We start from the raw sequence: 6,271 nt of genomic DNA on the forward strand, positions 1-6,271 counted from the left end.
TTTTATAACATATTAATTATTTTGATGTGGTGGCAATACTTTGACTTCTGAATGTATGCTTGAACAGTGCATATGTCTTTAGAATTTGTTGTTCATAAATGTTGTCTCTTGAAAGAATGATGAAAAAAGGAGACATGTTACTGAGGATCTGAAAAATCATAAAAATGATTCTTGAAGCAAGAAAAAGCAGTGAATACAAAAAAAAAACAAAAAAAGAAGAAAAAAAGAAAAGAAGAAAAAGAAAAAAATAAAGTCAAGATCCAAGGCAAAAAGAGTGTGCTTAAGAATCCTGGACACCTCTAATTGGGGACTCTAGCAAAGCTGAGTCTCAATTTGAAAAGGTTCACCCAGTTATGTGTCTGTGGCATGTTTGTATCCGATGGTAATACTGGAAGACAGAGTGCTTTGGGCCACGGCCAAGACTCATAAAGTAGTTGTGTTCAAGAATCATCATACTTAACTAGGAGAATCAATAACACTATCTAGATTCTGAGTTCCTAAAGAAGCCAATCATTCTGAATTTCAAAGGATAGAATGAGATGTCAAAACTGTTCAGAGGCAAAAAGCTAAAAGCCCCGCTCATCTAATTAATACTATCTTCATAGATGTTTGTGGAATTCATTGCATATTCTCTTCTTTTTATCTTATTTGATTTTCAGTTGCTTGGGGACAAGCAACAATTTAAGTTTGGTGTTGTGATGAGCGGATAATTTATACGCTTTTTGGGATTGTTTTTAGTATGTTTTTAGTATGTTTTAGTTAGTTTTTATTATATTTTTATTAGTTTTTATTTAAAATTCACTTTTCTAGACTTTACTATGAGTGTGTGTGTTTTTCTGTGATTTCAGGTATTTTCTGGCTGAAATTGAGGGACCTGAGCAAAAATCTGATTCAGAGGCTAAAAAGGACTGCAGATGTTGTTGGATCCTGACCTCCCTGCACTCGAAGTGGATTTGCTGGAGCTACAGAAACCTAATTGGCACGCTCTCAATTGCGTTGAAAATTAGACATCCTGGGCTTTCCAGCAATGTATAATAGTGCATACTTTGCCTGAGATTTGATGGCCCAAACTGGCGTTCCAAATCAACTCAAGAATTATGGCGTTTAACGCCGGAACTAGCACAAGAATGGGAGTTAAACGCCCAAACTAGCACAAAAGCTGGTGTTTAACTCCAAGAAAAGTCTCTACACATGAAAGCTTCAATGCTCAGCCCTAGCACACACCAAGTGGGCCCGGAAGTGGATTTTTATGTCATTTACTCATCTTTGTAAACCCTAAGCTACTAGTTCTCTACAAATAGGACCTTTTGCTATTGTATTAGAGATCTTTTGATCATGTTTTTATGATTGAACCTTCTTTGGGAGGCTGGCCATTCGGCCATGCCTAGACCTTGTTCTTATGTATTTTCAACGGTGGAGTTTCTACACACCATAGATTAAGGTGTGGAGCTCTGCTGTACCTCGAGTATTAATGCAATTACTATTGTTCTTCTATTCAATTCAGCTCATTCTTGTTCTAAGATATTTACTTATGAATGCGTGCCTGACAACCACTTCTGTTCTACAAGCAAACAAGGCTTGAATGTTTATCTCTTGCATTCCTTAATCAAAATCTTCGTGGTATAAGCTAGAATTGATGGCGGCATTCAAGAGAATCCAGAAGGTCTAAACTTTGTCTGTGGTATTCTGAGTAAGATTCAGAGATTGAATGACTGTGACGAGCTTCAAACTCCTGAAGGCTGGCCGTTAGTGACAGACGCAAAAGAATCACTGGATTCTATTCCAACCTGATTGAGAACCGATAGATGATTAGCCGTGCTATGACAGAGCGCGTTGAACATTTTCACTGAGAGGACGGGACTGTAGCCATTGACAACAGTGATGCCCAACATACAGCTTGCCATGGAAAGGAGTAAGAAGGATGGGATGAAGACAGTAGGAAAGCAGAGAGACGAAAGAGACAAAGCATCTCCATACGCTTATCTGAAATTCTCACCAATGAATTGCATAAGTATCTCTATCTTTATTTTATGTTTTATTCATCTTTTAATTATCAATCCTCCATAACCATTTGAATTTGCCTGACTGAGATTTACAAGATGACCATATCTTGCTTCATACCAACAATCTCCGTGTGATCGACCCTTACTCCTGTAAGGTTTATTACTTGGACGACCAAGTGCACTTGCTGGTTAGATGTGCGAAGTTGTGATAAAGAGTTAAGATTGCAATTGTGCGTACCATGTTGATGGCGCCATTGATGATCACAATTTCGTGCACCAGATCTCATGCACTTCCACTTCCTCTCCAATCATAATGCTATGGATCATGATAGCCCGATCCATAGTTACTTCGGACCGGTTGCTAGTAGGAATGATAGAGCGTTGGATGAACTCCAACCATCCTCTAGCCACAAGCTTAAGGTCAAGCCTTCTTAGTTAAACTGGCTTGCTTTTGGAGTCTCTCTTCTATTGAGCTCCATCTACACATATGTCCATGAGGACTTGGTTCAACCTTTGATCAAAGTTGACCCTTCTAGTGTAGGGGCATGCATCTCCTAGCATTATTGGCAAGTTGAATGCCAACCTTACATTTTCTGGACTAAAATCTTAGTATTTCCCCCGAACCATTGTGAGCCAATTCTTTGGGTTCAGGTTCATACTTTGATCATGGTTCTTGGTGATCCATGCATTAGCATAGAACTCTTGAACCATTAAGATTCTGACTTGTTGAATGGAATTAGTGAGAGCTTCCCATCCTCTTCTCCTAATCTCATGTCGGATCTCTGGATATTCGCTCCTTTTGAGCTTGAAGGGGACCTCGAGGATCACCTTCTTGGCCACAACTTCATAGAAGTGGTATTGATAGACCTTTGAGATGAATCTTTCTATCTCCCATAACTTGGAGGTGGAAGCAATTGCCTTCTCTTTCCTCTTCCTTGAGATTTCTCCTGCCTTAGGTGCCATTAATGGTTATGAAAAATTAAAAAGCAAGGCTTTTTCCACACCAAACTTAAGAGGTTTGCTCGTCCTCGAGCAAAAGAAGAAAGAAGAGAGTAGAAGAAGAAGAAAAGTGGGAGATGAAGGCTTGAGAGGCTTTGGCCAAGGGGGGGGTTTTGAGTGTATATGATGTTTGAAATGAAGGAGTAAGGAGGGGTATTTATAGGGTAAGAGAGAGAGTTGGTTCGTGTGAGAAGGGGTGGGTTTGGGAGGGAAATGGTTTGAATTTGAGTGGGTAGGGGTAGGTGGGTTGTATGATGGGTTTATAGGAATTAGGGAATGGATGTGAGTGGTAAAGAGAATATGGGGAAAAAGGATAAGATTTGATAGGTGAGTGGTGTTTTGGGTAGAGTGTTTTGGAGAAGTGTGAAGAGGAGAGAGAGTGAGGTGGGGTAGGTGGGGATCCTGTGGTGTCCACAGATCCTGAGGTGTCAAGGATTTTGCATCCCTGCACCTAGCTGGCATTAAACGCCCTCTAAGTGCTAATCCTTGCTTTTAAATGCCGGGCTGATGCCCTTTTCTGGCATTTAAACGCCAGTCTACTACCCTGTTCTGGCATTTAAATGCCAGTCTGCCTGCCAGTTCTGGCGTTTAAACGCCCAGAATGGTGCCAGGATGGGCGTTTAAACACCCATTTTTATACCTTTACGGGTGTTTAGACGCCAGTTTGCCTGCCAGTTCTGGTGTTTAAACACCAGACTGCTGCCCATTTCTAGCATTTAAACGCCCAGAAAGGTGCCAGGCTGGGCGTTAAACGCCCATTTTGGTATCCTTTCTGGCGTTTAAACACCAATAAGCTCTTCCTCTAGGGTGTGCTATTTTTTATGCTATTTTTGATTTTGCTTTAATTTTTTTGCAGTTGTTTTTGTGACTCCACATGATCATGATCCTAAAGAAAACATAAAATAACATGGATAAAAAAATAAATTTGGGTTGCCTCCCAATAAGCGCTTCTTTAATGTTAATAGCTTGACAGTGAGCTCTTTTAGAGCTTCACAGATGTTCAAAGCATGATTGTGGCCTTCCAACACCAAACTTAAAGTTTGAGTGTGGGGGCTCTGTTTGACTCTGTACTGAGAGAAGCATTTCATGCTTATTTTCCATGTTTACAGAAGAAGATCCTTGAGCCTTAAACACAAGGTAGTCCTCATTCACTTGAAGGACTAACTCTCCTCTGTCTACATCAATCACAGTTTTTGCTGTGGCTAGGAAGGGTCTTCCAAGGATGATGGATTCATCCTCATCCTTCCCAGTGTTTAGGATTATGAAATCAGCAGGGATGTAAAGGTCTTCAACTTTTACCAAAACATCCTCTGCAAGTCTATAAGCTTGTTTTTTTATTTGTCTGCTATCTCCAGTGAGATTCTTGCAGCTTGTACCTCAAAGATCCCTAGTTTCTCCATCACAGAGAGTGGCATGAGGTCTACACTTGACGCCAGGTCACACAGAGCCTTCTCAAAGGTCATGGTGCCAATAGTGCAAGGTATTAAGAACCTTTTGGGATCCGGTTTCTTTTGAGGTATCTTCAGCTGAGGCAAGGCGTTTAGTTCATTCATGAGCAATGGATGTTCATCCTCCCAAGTCTCATTACCAAATAATTTGGCATTCAGCTTCATGATTGCTCCTAGATACTGAGCAACTTACTCTTCAGTAGTAACTTCATCTTCTTCAGAAGAAGAATATTCTTCAGAGCTTATGAATGGTAATAGAAAGTTCAGTGGAATCTCTATGGTCTCTAGATGAGCCTCAGATTCCTTTGGTTCCTCATGAGGGAACTTCCTAGTGGTCAGTGGACGTCCCATGAGGTCTTCCTCACTAGGAATCACTGCCTTTCCCTCCTCTATAGGTTCGTCCATGTTGGATGTGTAGATGGCCTTGCACTCTCTTTTTGGATTCTCTTCTGTATTGCTTGGAAGAGTGCTAGGAGAAGTTTCAGTATTGTGCCTCAGTCATGAAACTGAGAGTGGCCTTGAATAGATCAGAGACTATATTTGCTAAGCCAGAGATGCTCTACTCAGAATTCTCTGTTTGTTACTGAAAAGATGATGGAAAAGGTTTGCTATTGCCAAACCTATTTCTCCCACCATTATTGTTATTGAAGCCTTGTTGAGGCTTCTGTTAATCTTTCCATGAGAAATTTGGGTGATTCCTCCATGAAGGATTATAGGTGTTTCCATAGGCTTCTCCCATGTAATTCACCTCTTCCATTGCAGGATTCTCAACGTCATAAGCTTTACCTTCAGAGGAGGCGTCTTTAGCTTGCACTCCAGTCAGACTCTGAGAAATCATATTGACTTGCTGAGTCAATAATTTGTTCTGAGCCAATATGGCATTCAAAGTATCAATCTAAAGAACTCCTTTCTTCTGAGTCACCCCATTATTCACAGGATTTCTCTCAGAGGTGTACATAAACTGGTTATTCGCAACCATTTCAATGAGTTCCTGGGCTTCTGCAGGCATTTTCAGATGAAGAGATCCACCAGCAGAGTGATCCAATGACATCTTGGATAACTCATATAGACCATCATAGAATATACATATGATGCTCCATTCTGGAAACATGTCAGAAGGACACCTTTTGGTTAATTGCTTTTATCTTTCCCAAGCTTCATAGAGGGATTCACCTTCCTTCTGTCTGAAGGTTTGGACATCCACTCTGAGGTTACTCAGCTTTTATGGTGGAAAGAATTTGGTTAAGAAAGCATTGACCAGCTTGTCCCAAGAGTTTAGGCTTTCTCTAGGTTGTGAGTCCAACCATGTTCTAGCTCTGTCTCTTACAGCAAAAGGGAAAAGCATAAGTCTGTAGACCTCGGGGTCGACCCCATTGGTCTTAACAGTGTTACAGATTTGCAAGAATTCAGATAAGAACTGATGAGGATCTTCTGATGGAAGTCCATGAAACTTACAGTTCTACTGCATTAGAGAAACTAATTGAGGCATAAGCTCAAAGTTGTTTGCTCCAATGGCAGGAATTGAGATGCTTCTTCCATAGAAGTTGGAAGTTGGTGCAACATAGTCATCAAGCATCTTCCTTGCAATGTTGTTATTATTTTTGACTGCCATGTCTTCTTCTTTTTAGAAAACTTCTATTAGGTCCTCTCTAGAGAGTTGTGCTTTAGCTTCTCTTAGCTTCCTCTTCAGAGTCCTTTCAGGTTCAGGATCAGTTTCAACAAGAATGCCTTTATCTTTGTTTCTACTCATATGAAAGAGAAGAAAACAAAGAAAGTTTGGAATTCTCTATGTCACAGTATAGAGATTCCTTGATGTGTCAG

At 40.5% G+C, this 6,271-nt stretch overlaps 1 non-coding gene across 1 annotated transcript; it reads left to right on the top strand.

The window, feature by feature from the left end:
* The first annotated feature begins 5,556 nt into the window (after positions 1–5,556).
* On the top strand, positions 5,557–5,663 carry LOC127741699 (small nucleolar RNA R71). Its single transcript, XR_008002904.1, has one exon. It is a non-coding gene; the product is annotated as a small nucleolar RNA R71 (small nucleolar RNA).
* Positions 5,664–6,271: the final 608 nt, after the last annotated feature.

Source organism: Arachis duranensis, chromosome 9 (assembly GCF_000817695.3).
Source record: "Arachis duranensis cultivar V14167 chromosome 9, aradu.V14167.gnm2.J7QH, whole genome shotgun sequence".
Taxonomy (NCBI): Eukaryota; Viridiplantae; Streptophyta; class Magnoliopsida; order Fabales; family Fabaceae; genus Arachis; species Arachis duranensis.